Genomic DNA, 16,250 nt, shown 5'->3' with positions numbered 1-16,250 from the left:
TAGTAGGGCTGAGTACATTGGGTACTTTCTCTTCCATTCTTGAGATACTTTACTAAGAAGAATATGTTCCAGCTCCATCCATGTAAACATGAAAGAGGTAAAGTCTCCATCTTTCTTTAAGGCTGCATAATATCCCATGGTGTACATACACCACAATTTATTAATCCATTCGTGGATCGATGGGCACCTGGGCTTCTTCCATGACTTAGCAATTATGAATTGGGCTGCAATAAACATTCTGGTACAAATATCTTTGTTATGATGTGATTTTTGGTCTTCTGGGTATATGCCCAGTAGAGGAATTACAGGATTGAATGGCAGATCTATTTTTAGATCTCTAAGTGTTCTCCATATCTCTTTCCAAAAGGAATGTATTAATTTGCATTCCCACCAGCAGTGCAAAAGTGTTCCCTTTTCTCCACATCCGCGCCAACATCTCTGGTCTTGGGATTTTGTGATATAGGCTAGTCTCACTGGAGTTAGATGGTATCTCAAAGTAGTTTTGATTTGCATTTCTCTGATGATTAAAGATGATGAGCATTTTTTCATATGTCTGAAGGCCACACGACTGTCTTCTTCAGAGAAGTTTCTCTTCAAATCCCTTGCCCAGCCTGCGATGGGATCCCTTGTTCTATTCTTGCTAATGCGTTTGAGTTCTCTGTGGATTCTGGTTATTAAACCTTTGTTGGAGATACAACCTGCAAATATCTTCTCCCATTCTAAGGGCTGTTTGCTTCCTTTACTTACTGTGTTCCTGGCTGTGCAAAAGCTTTTTAGTTTGATCAAGTCCCAGTAGTGTATTTTTGAAGCTGCTTCAATTGCCCGGGGGGTCCTCCTCATAAAATACTCGCCCATCCCGATCTCTTCAAGGGTTTTCCCTGCACTCTCCTCTAGTATTTTTATAGTTTCATGTTTTAAGTTTAAATCTTTGATCCAGTGAGAGTCTATCTTAGTTAATGGTGAAAGGTGTGGGTCCACTTTCAGTCTTTCACAGGTTGCCAGCCAGTTCACCCAGCACCATTTGTTAAATAGGGAATCTTTTCCCCACTGAATGTTTTTAATTGCCTTATCAAAGATTAAATAACGGTAAGTAGCTGGATTCATCTCTTGATTCTCTATTCTATTCCAGACATCTACCTCTCTGTTTTCTGTGCCAATACCATGCTGTTTTGATCACTATTGATTTGTAGTATAGTCTGAGGTCTGGTAGCGTAATTCCTCCTGCTTTGTTTTTATTTCTGAGTAATGTCTTGGCTATTCGAGGTTTTTTCTGATTCCATATAAAACGAAGTATTGTTTTTTCCAGATCTTTAAAGTATGACAGTGGAGCTTTAATACGGATTGCATTGAAATTATATATTGCTTTGGGTAGTATAGACATTTTAACTATGTTGATTCTTCCCAGCCATGAGCATGGTATGTTTTTCCATTTGTTAATATTTTCAGCTATTTCTTTTCTTAGAGTTTCATAGTTCTCTTTATAGAGATCTTCCACGTCCTTTGTTAGATAAATTCCCAAATATTTCATCTTCTTTGACACTACTGTGAATGGGATAGAGTCCTTAACTGTTTTTTCAACTTGACTGTTGTTGGTATATATAAAGGCTACCGATTTATGAATGTTGATTTTGTAACCTGAGACGCTGCTGTATTCCTTGATCACTTCTAAGAGTTTTGTAGTAGAGTCCCTAGTGTTTTCCAGATATGCTATCATATCATCCGCAAAGAGTGAAAGTTTGATCTCTTCTGACCCTGTATGGATACCATTGATCGCCTTTTCTTCTCTAATTGCAGTGGCTAAAACTTCCATTACAATGTTGAAAAGCAATGGAGACATTGGGCAGCCTTGTCTGGTTCCTGATCTAAGTGGAAATGATTCCAATTTAACTCCATTCAATATGATATTGGCTGTGGGTTTGCTGTGGATGGTCTCTATCAGTTTAAGAAATGTCCCTTCTGTACCAATTTTCTTTTTCTTTTTTTTTTTTTATTGTTGGGGATTCATTGAGGGTACAATAAGCCAGGTTACACTGATTGCAATTGTTAGGTAAAGTCCCTCTTGCAATCATGTCTTGACCCCATAAAGTGTGACACACACCAAGGCCCCACCCTCCTCCCTCCTTCCCTCTTTCTGCTTCCCCCCCAATGACCATAATTGTCATTAATTGTCCTCATATCAAAATTGAGTACATAGGATTCATGCTTCTCCATTCTTGTGATGCTTTACTAAGAATAATGTCTTCCACTTCCATCCAGGTTAATACGAAGGATGTAAAGTCTCCATTTTTTTTAATGGCTGAATAGTATTCCATGGTATACATATACCACAGCTTGTTAATCCATTCCTGGGTTGGTGGGCATTTAGGCTGTTTCCACATTTTGGCGATTGTAAATTGAGCTGCAATAAACAGTCTAGTACAAGTGTCCTTATGATAAAAGGATTTTTTTCCTTCTGGGTAGATGCCCAGTAATGGGATTGCAGGATCAAATGGGAGGTCTAGCTTGAGTGCTTTGAGGTTTCTCCATACTTCCTTCCAGAAAGGTTGTACTAGTTTGCAGTCCCACCAGCAGTGTAAAAGTGTTCCCTTCTCTCCACATCCACGCCAGCATCTGCAGTTTTGAGATTTTGTGATGTGGGCCATTCTCACTGGGGTTAGATGATATCTCAGGGTTGTTGATTTGCATTTCTCTAATATATAGAGATGATGAACATTTTTTCATGTGTTTGTTAGCCATTCGTCTGTCGTCTTTAGAGAAAGTTCTATTCATGTCCCTTGCCCATTGATATATGGGATTGTTGGCTTTTTTCATGTGGATTAATTTGAGTTCTCTATAGATCCTAGTTATCAAGCTTTTGTCTGATTGAAAATATGCAAATATCCTTTCCCATTGTGTAGGTTGTCTCTTTGCTTTGGTTATTGTCTCCTTAGCTCTACAGAAGCTTTTCAGTTTAATGAAGTCCCATTTGTTTATTTTTGTTGTTGTTGCAATTGCCATGGCAGTCTTCTTCATGAAGTCTTTCCCCAGGCCGATATCTTCCAGTGTTTTTCCTATGCTTTCTTGGAGGATTTTTATTATTTCATGCCTTAAATTTAAGTCCTTTATCCATCTTGAATCAATTTTTGTGAGTGGGGAAAGGTATGGGTCCAGTTTCAGTCTTTTACATGTAGACATCCAGTTCTCCCAACACCATTTATTGAAGGGAGTCTTTCCCCCAAGGTATGTTCTTGTTTGGTTTATCAAAGATTAGGTGGTTGTAAGATGTTAGTTTCATTTCTTGGTTTTCAATTCGATTCCAAGTGTCTATGTCTCTGTTTTTGTGCCAGTACCATGCTGTCTTGAGCACCATGGCTTTGTAGTACAGGCTAAAATCTGGTATGCTGATGCCCCCAGCTTTATTTTTGTTGCAGAGAACTGCCTTAGCTATACGGGTTTTTTTCCGGTTCCATACAAAATGCAGAATCATTTTTTCCAAATCTTGAAAGTACGATGTTGGTATTTTGATAGGAATGGCATTGAATAGGTAGATTGCTTTGGGAAGTATAGACATTTTAACAATGTTGATTCTTCCCATCCATGAGCATGGTATGTTCTTCCATTTGTTAATATCCTCTGCTATTTCCTTTCTGAGGATTTCATAGTTTTCTTTATAGAGGTCCTTCACCTCCTTTGTTAGGTATATTCCTAGGTATTTCATTTTCTTTGAAACTATGGTGAAGGGAGTTGTGTCCTTAATTAGCTTCTCATCTTGACTGTTACTGGTGTACACAAAGGCTACTGACTTGTGAACATTGATTTTATATCTGAAACATTACTGTATTTTTTGATGACTTCTAGGAGTCTTGTGGTTGAGTCTTTGGGGTTCTCTAAGTATAAGATCATGTCATCAGCAAAGAGGGAGAGTTTGACCTCCTCTGCTCCCATTTGGATTCCCTTTATTTCCTTGTCTTGCCTAATTGTATTGGCTAGAACTTCCAGCACTACGTTGAATAGTAAAGGTGACAGAGGACAACCTTGTCTGGTTCCAGTTCTAAGAGGAAAAGCTTTGAGTTTTACTCCATTCAGTAAAATATTGGCTGTGGGTTTGTCATAGATAGCTTCAATCAGTTTTAGAAATGTGCCACCTATGCCTATACTCTTCAGTGTTCTAATTAGAAAAGGATGCTGGATTTTATCAAATGCTTTTTCTGCATCTATTGAGAGGATCATGTGATCTTTATTTTTGCCTCTGTTAATATGGTGGATAACGTTTATAGACTTGCGTATGTTAAACCAGCCTTGCATCCCTGGGATGAAGCCTACTTGATCATGATGAATGACTTTTTTGATGATAAGCTGTAATCTATTGGCTAGGATTTTGTTGAGGATTTTTGCATCTATATTCATGAGTGAGATTGGTCTGAAATTCTCCTTTTTGTTTGGGTCTTTTCCTGGTTTTGATATCAGGGTGATGTTTGCTTCTTAGAATGTGTTGGGGAAGATTCCTTCTTCCTCAATTTTTTGGAATAATTTCTGCAGTACAGGAATAAGCTCTTCCTTGAAGGTTTGATAGAATTCTGGAGTGAAGCCACCTGGACCAGGGCATTTTTTGGTTGGAAGATTTTTTATTGTTTCTTTGATCTCAGTGCTTGAAATTGGTCTGTTCAGGAGCTCTATTTCTTCCTGACTGAGTCTAGGGAGAGGGTGTGATTCCAAATATTGATCCATTTCTTTCACATTGTCAAATTTCTGGGCATAGAGTTTCTGGTAGTATTCAGAGATGATCTCTTGTATCTCTGTGGGATCAGTTGTTATTTCCCCTTTATCGTTTCTGATTGAGGTTACTAGAGATTTTACTTTTCTCTTCCTCGTTAGTCTGGCCAATGGTTTATCTATTTTATTTATTTTTTCAAAAAACCAACTCCTTGTTTCATTAATTTTCTGAATGATTCTTTTGTTTTCAATTTCATTGATCTCTGATTTGATTTTGGATATGTCTTTTCTTCTACTGAGTTTAGGCTTAGATTGTTCTTCTTTTTCCAATTCCATAAGATCTCTTGTGAGATCGTTGATGTGCTCTCTTTCTGTTTTTCGAATGTACACATCTAAAGCGATGAATTTTCCTCTCAAAACTGCTTTTGCAGTATCACACAGGTTTTGGTAGCTTGTGTCTTCATTGTTGTTATACTCAAGGAAGTTAATGATTTCCTGTTTTATTTCTTCCTGCACCGATCTGTTATTCAACAGAAGATTGTTTAATTTCCATGCCTTTGGGTGGGGTCGATCATTTTTGTTAGAGTTGAGTTCCACCTTTAGTGCCTTATGGTCTGAGAAGATACAAGGTAAAATTTCAATTCTTTTGATTCTGTTGATATTTGTTTTGTGTCCCAGGATATGATCAATTTTGGAGAATGTTCCATGGGGTGATGAGAAGAATGTATATTCTTTATCTTTGGGATAGAGTGTTCTATATGCGTCTATCAAGCACAGTTGTTCTAGGGTCTCATTTAAATCTCTTATATCCTTGTTTAATTTCTGTTTAGAGGATCTGTCCAGCTCTGTAAGAGGAGTGTTAAGGTCCCCTGTTATTATGGTATTATCAGATATCATATTGCTCAGACTGAGTAAGGTTTCAAGAATCTTGGAGCATTTAAATTGGGTGCATAAATATTTAGAATTGAAATGTCTTCTTCTTATATTTTTCCCTTGACCAATATAAAGTGACCATCTTTGTCTTTTTTGACTTTAGTTGCTTTAAATCCACATGTATCTGAAAATAAGATTGCAACTCCTCTTTTCTTCTGAATTGCATTTGCCTGAAAAATTGTCTTCCAACCCTTGACTCGGAGCTTTAATTTGTCTTTTGAAGCCAGGTGTGTTTCTTGCAGACAGCAAATGGATGGCTTGTGTTTTTTAATCCAGTCAACCAATCTATGTCTCTTCAGTGGGGAATTTAAGCCATTAACATTTATTGAGATAATTGATAAGTGTGGTAGTATTCTATTCGTCTTATTTGGTGAGAGTCCATTGCTTAGTTTTATCTTTTGCAACAGTGTGGAGGTTAGGTTCTGTCCTTTAATTTCTGAGTTCTTACTTTGCTGCTGATCCATTGTGGTGGTCAGTGTGCAGAACAGGTTGAAGTATTTCCTGTAGAGCTGGTCTTGTTGTGGCGAATTTCCTCAATGTTTGTATATCCGTAAATGATTTGATTTCTCCATCAATTTTGAAGCTTAGCTTAGCAGGGTACAGAATTCTGGGCTGGAGATTGTTCTGTTTAAGTAGATTAAAGGTAGATGACCATTGTCTTCTTGCTTGGAAAGTTTCATTAGAGAAGTCTGAGGTCACTCTGATGGATTTGCCCCTGTAGGTCAACTGGCGCTTACTCCTGGCAGCTTGCAGAATCTTTTCTTTTGTCTTGACTTTGGACAGGTTCATCACAATGTGTCTTGGAGAAGCTTGGTTAGAGTTGAGGCGACCTGGGGTCTGATAGCCCTCTGAAAGCAGTGTGTCAGAATCTTTGGTTATATTTGGGAAATTTTCTTTTATAATATTCTCTAGTATGGCTTCCATTCCTCTGGGGCATTCTTCTTCCCCTTCTGGAATTCCTATAACTCGTATGTTGGAACGCTTCATAAAGTCCCATAATTCTGACAGTGAACGTTCTGCTTTCTCTCTCTTCTTTTGTGCCTCTTTTACTATCTGAGTTATCTCAAGAACTTTGTCTTCTACCTCTGAAATTCTTTCTTCTGTATGGTCTAACCTGTTGCTCATACTTTCCATTGCATCTTTAAGTTCCCTAATTGACTGTTTCAGTTCCTTCAGCTCTGCTATATCCTTTTTATATTCTTCATATCGTTCATCTCTGATTTGATTCTGTTTTTGAATTTCCTTTTGGGTAATTTCCACTTTATTAGCAGTTTCCTTCATTGTTTCCATCATTTCTTTCATTGTTTTCAACATGTGTATTCTAAATTCCCTTTCTGTCATTCCTAACATTTCTTTATAGGTGGAATCCTCTGCAGTAGCTACTTCATGGTCCCTTGGCGGGGTTGTTCTGGACTGGTTCTTCATGTTGCCTGGAGTTTTCTGCTGATTCTTCCTCATGAGTGATTTCTTTTATCTGTTTCCTTGCCCTAATTTTCCTTTCACTTTCTCTTGCTCTTTAAGCTCTTTAACCCTCTTGGACTAAGGGTTACAGGACCAGAAGCGTGAGAAGGTTGAAGAGCAAAAAAGGGATCAAAGAAAGGAGGACCAAGTGATAAGAAAAAAAAAGAAAAATAGAGAAAGGAGAGGGGGTGGGTAAAAGGAATATTGACAAAAAGAAGAGGGGCACAGAAAGAGGGAGACAGAGCAATATAGGTGTACAGTAGAGTACTTTGATACAACCTTAAAAAAAAAAAAAAAACCACCTTCTGGGGGTGCCCAGTTGGGTGGTTCCCTTGAGGTCAGCAGCTCTTTGCTAACCTGATCAGACACAGTACCCCACCTCCACCAAGTAGAGAGGAAAGACAAAAATGCTATAAATCAAACCAAAACAAGCAAAGAGAAAACTTTACGGGATAAAATTGGGTGGAAAACCATATATAGCAGTAGAAACACTAACAAAAATGAAGTTCTAATTATTGAAATAGGCAGCAATGGGAAATTATAATTAAACTAGAAAAATTGAGAAAGAAAAAGGATCTGTATGGAAAAGGTTGAACTTAAAAAACAAAACAACTTCAACAACATCAAAATAAAAAAAAAACAACCAAACCAAAAAAAAACACAACCAAAAACAAAGCAGTATGTATATGTTATTGAATATTGTCTGGGCAACACGTGGTCTTCTGGGATATGAGATGTTAATCACATTTCTGATACGACTGGAGGCTGCTAGTTTCTCAAACCCCAGCAGGTAGACACCCTAAATCTCTCTTCAACCCACTTAAAAGGCACTTTGAACTTGTTCACTTGCTGAGCAGAAGCTTTCCCAGGGAAGTGCTTGTCGCTGGAATCACTGCTGAAGTGGCTATCCACTTACCCTGTGTGCCAAAACTGGTCTCCCTCTGCCCCCAAGGGTTAGGGCTGCAAGGCGGCTCAGACCGTGCCCTTCGGCTACTTGGTCGCTGGGTTACCAGCTCCCACCCAATTCTAGCTCTGCAACCCTGAGGGCGGAGCTTGCCAGGGCAGATCGCTCACAATGGCTGCCTGTGACCCAGAGCCAAACAGTATTAGCTCTGTGTGGCTCAGCGGCTCAGACTGGGGCCCTAGACAAAGGCCAAAGTTCTCCGCACTTCCGCTCAGGCTCTCCCCATGGCAGTTCAGCTGAGTGCCAAGTCCAAAGACACCAAAACAGTTCACAGGTAAGGCCTTTCTGGTTTGCAGTCTCGCTGCTACTGAACTTACAGTTGCGGGCGGGTTTAGACGGATCGAACACACTTGACCACTTGCCGGTTTTCCACTGTTTTAGTCCCCTTGGGGTCCAGAAGTCTCTCACTGACTGCCTGTATCCTCTCAGGGGTGATGATAGGCAGATCCCACCAGCCAGAGATGCCTGGAGTCCTATCTCTCCAGACTCACGGTGCCCAGATGCAAGGAAGCTGTTACTCGGCTGCCATCTTGCTCTGCCCTTATACCGATTTTCTTAAGTGTTCTGATCATGAAGGGATGCTGGATATTATCAAAAGCTTCTTCTGCATCGATTGATAGAATCATATGGTCTTTGTTTTTTAATTTGTTTATGTGCTGGATTACATTTATAGATTTACGTATATTGAACCAGCCTTGAGATCCTGGGATAAAACCGACTTGGTCATGATGTATAATTTGTTTGATGTGTTGCTGGAGTCTGTTAGGATCTTGTTGAATATTTTTGCATCTATATTCATTAGTGATATTGGTCTATAATTTTCTTTTCTTGTTGGGTCTTTTCCTGGTTTGGGGATCAGGGTGATGTTTGCTTCATAGAACATGTTGGGTAGTCTTCCTTGTTTTTCTACCTTTTGGAACAGGTTAAGTAATATAGGTACTAATTCCTCTTTAAAGGTTTGGTAGAATTCAGACATGAAACCATCTGGTCCCGGGCTTTTCTTTTTAGGGAGGTTTTGTATGGTTGATGCTATTTCCAAACTTGATATGGGCCTGTTCAACATTTCCAGTTGATTCTGGCTAAGTCTTGGAAGGTGACGTGCTTCCAAGTATTGGTCAATTTCCTTCAGATTTTCATATTTCTGAGAATAAAGTTTCTTGTAATATTCATTAAGGATTTTTTGGATTTCTGATGAGTCTATTGTTATTTCGTCTTTGTTGTTTCTGGTTGATGAGATTAGAGATTTTACTCTTTTTTTCCTGATTAGGTTGGCCAAAGGTTTATCTATTTTATTGACCTTTTCAAAAAAACAGCTTTTTGATTTATTGATCTGTTGTATTATTCTTTTGTTTTCAATTTCATTTAATTCTGCTCTAATTTTGGTTATTTCTTTTCTTCTACTGGGTTTGAGGTCGGAATATTCTTCCTTTTACAGTTGCTTGAGATGTCCCATTAAGTTGTTAACTTCCTCTCTTTCCGTTCGTTCTCTTGAGGAAGGCTTGCAATGCTATAAATTTCCCTCTTAGAACTGCCTTTGCAGTGTCCCAGAGGTTCTGTTAGTTCGTGTCTTCATTGTCGTTTTGTTCTAAAAAATTGGCGATTTCTCTCTTAATCTCCTCTCTGACCCAGCTATCATTCAGCATAAGGTTATTTAACTTCCATGTTTTTGTATGAGTATGCAGATTCCTGTTGTTACTCAATTCAAGTTTTATTCCATGGTGGTCCAAGAAGATGCATGGAATAATTTCTATTCCTTTAAATTTTCTGAGGTTAGACTTGTGACCTAAGATGTGATCGATTTTGGAGTAAGTTCCATGGGCTGATGAGAAGTATGTGTATTCAGTTTTGTTGGGATGAAATGTTCTGTAGATGTCTGCTAAATCCAAATGTTGGATGGTTAGGTTTAAATCTAAGATTTCTTTGCTCAGCTTCTTGTTGGAGGATCGATCCAACATTGCCAAAGGAGTGTTGAAATCTCCGATGATTATGGAGCTGGAGGAAATCAAGTTGCTCATGTCTGTTAGAGTTTCTCTTATAAATTGAGGTGCATTTTGGTTGGGTGCATAGATATTAATAATTGAGATCTCATCATAGTGAGTATTACCCTTAACAAATATGAAGTGACCATTCTTGTCCTTCCTTACTTTTGTTGGTTTAAAGCCTATTGTATCTGCAAATAAAATCTCAACACCTGTTTTTTTCTGATTACCATTTGCCTGAAATATGGATGACCATCCTTTCACCCTGAGTCTGTATTTGTCTTTTAGGTTAAGATGTGACTCTTGTATACAACAGATATCTGGCCTGAGTTTTTGTATCCAGTCAGCTAACCTATGCCTCTTTAGAGGACAGTTTAAGCCGTTCACATTAATGGAAAATATTGATAAGTCTGGTGAAGTTTTGTGTATCGAGTTTTTCAAAAGTCCAGTGGCCATTTTTAATCGTTTTGCCAGTGTGGAAATTGGAGTTTAATCTGAAGTTTCTGAGTGAGTTTACTTTTGTGGTATAGGATTGGGTTGGTCATTATGGAGGATAGGTCTGAGAATATCCTGAAGAGCTGGTTTGGTTATGGCAAATTTCTTCAACGTATGAATGTCATTAAAGTATTTAATTTCTCCATCATAAATGAAACTCAGTTTAGCTGGATACAAGATCTGGGGTTGAAAGTTATTTTGCTTTAGGAGATTAAAAGTCGGTGACCACCCTCTTCTGGCTTGAAAAGTTTCAGCAGAGAGATCTGCAGTCATTCTAATATTCTTTCCTTTGAAGATAATGGTTTTCTTTCTCCCGGCAGCTTTGAGGATTTTCTCCTTTATATTAACTTTAGTGAAGTTAATTATGATATGCCTTGGGAATGTCTTATTGGGGTTGAGTTGTTCTGGGGTTCTGAAGCTGTTCGCTATCTGAATTTCAGAATCTCTAGGCATGTCTGGAAAATTCTCTTTCATAATTTCATGCAGAAGGGCCTCTGTGCCCAGCGAGGCCACTTCATCTGTTTCTGGAACTCCTATGATTCGGATATTCGCCTTCTTCGAATTATCCCAGAGCTCTCTGAGAGAGTGATCCGTTTTTGCTCTCCATTTCTCTTCCTCTTTGAGAGTTTGGGAGCATTCAAAGGCTTTATCTTCGATGTCAGAAATCCTTTCTTCTGCTTGCTCCATTCTGTTACTGAGGGATTCTACTGTATTTTTCATATCTTTGAGGGCTGCAAATTCTTGCTTCAGTGTGTCTAAGTCTTTGGTGGTTTTGTCTTTAAATTCATTAAATTCTTGAGACAACTTTTGAATTTCTCCTCGAATTCCTAATTCCACTTTGTTAATTTTGTCTGCAATCCAAATTCTGTATTCGATTTCTGACATCTCAGCCAGTTGTTTATGAATGGGATCTTCAATTGCATCTGCCCTATCTTTCCTTGGGGGAGTTGATCTATTCTGGTTATTCATGTTACCAGAGTTTTTCCGCTGATTCCGCCCCATGGTTGTTTTACTCCCTCTGATTTTTTCCCCTGGGCTTTGTCACTGTCATCCTTTTAAAAGATACTTTTCAAAAGAGGCAAAATCATGACAGTCTTATGTTTGGCTTACTTTAAAAAGAATCATGACTCTCATGCACAGATTTAAAAAAAAAAAAGAATGTTAAAGATTTTATTCTACACTTAAATCAATTTAAGGGAAACAGGTAAATGTTACAACTAGTTCAAATAAAATCTCATGAGCAGACACACTTATTGATCAGGAATATGGAAATGAGTGTACAGACAGAGTAGAGGCTGGGGGGGAGGGGCAGCCCCCCATCTGCTGTAGGTCTGCAGAGAAGAGTGTCTTTGTGTGGCTGCCAGTTAGCTACACCTCAGCGTGTGAGCAGCCACCACAGACAGGAATCAAAAAATCCAAGGGGTGTCTTCTGGAGCCCAGATAACTCATAGTTTCCTTGTCTAGGAAGCCTCCTGACTCACAGATTGGGTTGGGTGCCACCCACTGAGCTCCCTGGTCCCTTAAACTTTGGATCTCACAGTTCTGTTTCCCTTGCCAGACACGTGATATTCTTAAAACAGAAGTTGCGTCTTGCCCTCCCCTCATTGTGCGTTAGAGAGATCAAGGAACAAGTGTTTGAAAGAATGAATGAATGAATGAGAGAACAAGGACCAATACAGGGTCCTATAACCAAGGTGGTCTATGGGGCCCCTGAGGCAGTGGCAGAATGTCAACAGGATCCCAGAGCACATGTAGGTCCAAGCTCCATCTCCCCTGAGCTCCTCGGAACTAAGGCGGAAAGCCTGGGACACGCTGGGCTGAAATCCCTGGTTGTATCAACAGCTGGCAATTGATCACTACCATTTTTTTATTTTCCTCTGGCTTCTTGTTGGCTTTCCTCTTACCTTTTCATGCAGGTAGATTTTGCTTTTTCCTTTTAACCACAGGGATCGTGAGAGTCTCTAATATAATAAAATGCCTCAGGAATCTCCCAGAAGGAGATTGCAATGTTCCAGTGTTTGCCAACTTCTGATGCTATAATAAAACAATTTGTTTTCTTTTTCTTTTTCCTTTTCTATTTCTACTTCTTTTTTTTTTTTGAAACAATTTTTTTTAACTTTTTTTTTTTTTTTTTTTTTTTTTTTGAGACAGAGCCTCAAGCTGTCACCCTGGGTAGAGTGCTGTGGCATCACAGCTCACAGCAACCTCCAACTCCTGGGCTCAAGTGATTCTCCTGCCTCCGCCTCCCAAGTAGCTGGGACTAAAGGCACCCGCCGCAATGCCTGGCTATTTTTTGTTTACAGTCATCATTGTTGTTTGGCGGGCCCAGGATGGATTTGAACCCACCAGCTCAGGTGTATGTGGCTGGCGCCTTAGCCGCTTGAGCCATAGGCGCCGAGCCAAAACAATATTTTTTTAATGGACCAGAGTTGAGAGTTGTGGGGAATTCACACTGAGAAACACCAATTTAATCCAGCCTGCCTGATTTATTTAATAATACATGAATTAAAAATAATAATAAAAGAAATACATGAATTATGGCTCGGTGCCCATAGTACAGTGGTTATGGAGCCAGCCACATACACTACGAAGTTGGTGGGTTTGAACCCAGCTCGGGCCAGCTTAAACAACAATGACATCTGCAACAAAAAAATAGCCGGGCGGGCGGCGCCTGTGGCTCAAGGAGTAGGGCGCCGGTCCCGTATGCCAGAGGTGGCAGGTTCAAACCTAGCCCCAAAAACCATAAAAAAAAAAAAATAGCTGGGCATGTGGTGGGCACATGTAGTCCCAGCTGCTTGGGAGGCTGAAGCAAGAGAATTGCTTAAGCCCAAGATTTGGAGGTTGGTATGAGCTGTGATACCACGGCAATATTATTATTTATTTTTGAGACAGTCTCACTATGTCACCCTCGGTAGGGTGCCGTGGTATGAATTATTTTTGCCTGGATCAGAATTCTGGTTACACTGTTAATGTTCCTGCAGCCTCAGGCAAGTTATTTAACGTCTTTATGCAGTAAATACTGTAAGTAGACAATTTCTTTCTTTTTTTTTTCTTTTGAGACAGAGTCTCACTTTGTCGCCCTCAGTGGGGTGCTATGGCATCATAGCTCACAGCAACCTCAAACTCTTGGGTTTAAGCGATTCTCTTGCCTCAGCCTCTCAAGTAGCTGGGACTACAGGCGCCCACCACAATGCTCAGCTATTTGTTTTTTGGTTGTAGTTGTCCTTGTGCTGGCCCGGGCTGGATTCGGACCTGCCAGCTCTGGTGTATGCGGCTGGTCCCCTAGCTGCTGAGCTACAGGAGCCAAGCTGACAATTTCTTGCTTTATAAAATGGGGCTAAAATGGGTGTAGGGCGCCAGCCCCATATACGGAGTGGTGGGTTCAAACCCAGCCCTGGCCAAACTGCAACAACAACAACAAATAAATAAATAAATAAATAAAAATGGGGCTAAAAAGAATTTACTGCAAAGTTGCTGAGAGGATTAATTACTGGGAGGAAACTTGGTTACTGTGAGAAAAATGTTTAGTGCAGGGCCTAGAACAGGATGGCTCAGCACCTGGTGACCATGCTATTATTATTTTTAGTGACAAAGTCTCACTTTGTCATCCTTGGTAAATTGTCATGGCGTCACAGCTCACAGCAACCTCCAATTCCTGGGCTTAGGTGATTCTCTTGCCTCAGCCTCCTGACCAGTGGGGACTACAGTGCCTGCCACAATGCCTGGCTGTTTTTTGTTGCAAGTTGACTGGGGCTGGGTTCCAACCCGCCACCCTTGGTATATGGGGCCGGCACCTACCCACTGAGCTACAAGCACCGCCTGACCATGCTATTATTTACAGAAGTGAAAGTGGTCACTGTCTTTGTTTGCACCTTTGTGCTTGGTCCCCAGGCCAGATGAGGAAGGTGAGGCAGATGAAGATGTAACATTTAGGAGGTAATGGCACTAACCCAAGGCCCCTTAGCTGACAGGTGGCACTGAGAGAACAAGCCCACTAGGGCCTGGTGTGAAGCAGGTACTTAATAGAGACCCTTTCTTCTGCTCTTCTTCAGGGGCAGCCCCACTCTGAATGTCACCTCTGGCCAAGGTTGTGGCAGGCTGGAGAGTGCCTCAGGCTAGAGACTCCCAGGTGGACAGGGCCGCACCCCCATCCCAGTCCTCCTGCTCTTCTCTCCCTCACCTGGCCCTGCACATGTCCTGGTATGTGTGTCTGGGAACTCAGGGGCCCTCCTCTCTCTCTCCTCAGCCCTCCTAGTGACCTGGCCTGGTTGCCACTCACAGAAGGTGTTTAAAAATAGTTCCTAGTGCCAGGTGTGATGGCTCACACCTGTAATCCTAGCCCTCTGGGAGTCTAAGGCAAGAGGATTGCCTGAGCTGAGGAGTTTGAGACCACCCTGAGCAGGAGTGAGACCCTGTCTCTACTAAAAATAGAAAAACTAGCTGGGTGTTGTGGTAGGCCCCTAGAGTTCTAGCTACGCAGGAAGCTAAGGTAAGAGGCTTGCTTGAGCCCAAGAGTTTGAGGTTGCTGTGAGCTATGACACTATGGTGCTCTTTCCAGGATGACAGTGAGACTCTGACTCAAAAAAAAAATAAAATAGTTTCCTGACTCAATGAGTGGCTGAAGGAAGCCTGTTCCCTGCCACAGTGAATTGGCCTGCCAGGCCACCAGGGTCTGCCCACAGGGTAAACACAGACCAGTACAGAGGCCACCCAGTGCCTGGCTGAAAACTCAGCCTCTGCCAAAGGCTTGTTCAGAGAAGTGACTCAGCCTGGTGCAGCACACACACTTTAGGGACTGAAGGTGTTTTCAAATGGCTGGCAAGGACAAGCAGAGGCTGGCTATACATAGAGCTGGACCTGGTACAACATGCCCCAGTCTGAGCCCAGCCCAGGCATGGCCTCTGTGGCCCTGAGCTTCTCCACAGTGGTGCCACTGACTCGCCCAGGGGAGGCCTGAGGCTTTTCTCTTCTTGCTAGCAAACAATAGTTTAGGAGCACAAACTCCAAAACTGACATGGAGGCTCACCTAGGCCACCTAACTGAGGAGGAGGGTGATGATAGAGCCAGATCTGTAGCCTCAGGCCTAGGGGACTGAAGGCTCTTCATGAAATCTGTGGCCTGGGACCAAGAATCTGGGGGATCCAGTGACCCACCTGGCTGGTGAGGGGGTCAGTGCTGCTACCCAGATAGGGAAGATGCCCCCAGCAATGACAGTCCTACTCACAGGGCCACAGAGGTCATGCTGGGGGATGTGACACAAACCCACTGGAACAACTATCCATGTGAAACCAGGAGGGGCCTGCAAATCTTCCAAGGACTCAGAGTAAGGGCTGCAGGAGGTGGACGGTTTCCATACTCTGCCCTCCCTCATTCAGACACCCAGACGGTGTATTACTGGCACTTTCTGATTGCGCCTGCCAGACCGCCCATCTCAGCAAACAGCTCCACACCACCCCCAGCTCCTTTGCAGGCATCATCTGTGATCCCAGGTTTGGTTCACCCCCTGTCCAATCCTTGGTCAGTCCTGCCTTCTTGACCCCCAGCAGCTGCATGATCCTTGGCCCAGCCTCTGCCTGGCCAGGCTGTGTGCTTTCTGCCTGGATGCCACCACAGCCCTTGACCAACTCCTGACCCTATGGCCTTCGCCTCTGAAACACATTCTTCTCTCATCAGAATAACTTCATCACAGCCTCACCTCAACCATTTCTCATCCTAAAATCCTCCTA

The sequence above is a fragment of the Nycticebus coucang genome, chromosome 2, assembly GCF_027406575.1.
Source record: "Nycticebus coucang isolate mNycCou1 chromosome 2, mNycCou1.pri, whole genome shotgun sequence".
Taxonomy (NCBI): domain Eukaryota; kingdom Metazoa; phylum Chordata; class Mammalia; order Primates; family Lorisidae; genus Nycticebus; species Nycticebus coucang.
Note: the sequence above shows the minus strand (reverse complement) of the source record.